This window comes from Petromyzon marinus, unplaced genomic scaffold (assembly GCF_048934315.1).
Source record: "Petromyzon marinus isolate PM22_M1 ecotype Great Lakes invasive population unplaced genomic scaffold, UKy_Petmar_22M1.pri1.0 PM_Scaffold_7, whole genome shotgun sequence".
In the NCBI taxonomy this organism is placed as follows: domain Eukaryota; kingdom Metazoa; phylum Chordata; class Hyperoartia; order Petromyzontiformes; family Petromyzontidae; genus Petromyzon; species Petromyzon marinus.
Genome location: NW_027423677.1, coordinates 2,183,375 through 2,184,585, shown reverse-complemented (window position 1 = coordinate 2,184,585; position 1,211 = coordinate 2,183,375).

Sequence of the window (1,211 nt, the reverse complement as noted above, 5' to 3'; positions counted from 1 at the left end):
TCGCGACCAATATCCATAACACAGGTTTTTTGGGTTAGATCGCGTAATAAATATTTAAATGTGTCAGTAAACCCGCCACCACCCGACACAGCCAATTCGAAAGGTTTGTCACATTAACAGAACGTGCCAATTCGTTACTAGTAACATCACACCGGTGTCTTGGAGAGCAAAGCCACAACATTTACAATCTGAGTACAATGTTTCACCAGTAATTACAGCCAGCTTCATCAGGCGACAGCCAGATTCGTGGAGAATCCTCGTTCCTTAATGCGCTTGCATAATGTGTGTTGATTAACATATAAATAACCCAATCGGCAATGGATACCCATAGTCATATGCTTTCATTGATTCCCCTCCCAATTCGCGAAAGAAGTGCTCACAAGTGATGGCTGTCGCCTGATGAAGCTAGTTAGTGCTGGCGAAATGTTGTACTTAGATTGTAAATGGTGTGGCTTTGCTCTCCAACACACTGGTGGACAGTACTAGTAACGAATTGACATGTTCTGTTTACGTGACAAACCTTACTAATTGGCTGTCGGGTGGTGGTGGGTTTAACAACACATTTATATATTTAAACGATCTAACCCATAAAACGTGTATTATAGTTGAAAACCTACAATTGTGCCAGGTTTGGCCTGTCGGAGTGGGCCATTAGGGTGGCCACTCGGAGGGCAAAGTTCTGGGGAATCCGAGCAAGAGCTTCGAAGTATGATTGTGCACGGTGACACCCGCAGGGGTCTCGTGATGGATGGCAAATGGAAGATTTTTTATCGCGAGAGGATTCCCTGCAAGGGATGTTAGGTTACTTATTCTTGTGAGGATGCCATTTACTGTATGAAGGGGCAGCGGTCAGCTGCATAGAACATAGTATAAAATTCCCCGAGCTGTTGCTGTTTAAATCGTCGGTTTAACGGAGAATTTCACCTCAGGTTTTTTTTACACAGCTGCCCCACCCCTCATCGGACTCTGTGCAATCACAAAAGGAATGTTTTTGGAAAAAATGTCGGTGTCAGAAAATTTTAAGGTTTAATCGTTTACAAATGCGCATTTCGTTACAGCTTCTCTTGTCCTTTAGACGTGCAAAGATAATTTCTGACAAAATATTGACACGTTTTCAAATTGTTTCGTAAATGGTTATAACTTTGCTCACGTATATATAGTACTTGGGCAATAATTCTAAGCTCCTGGAGTAGTGGTAAAGATTTAAGCGA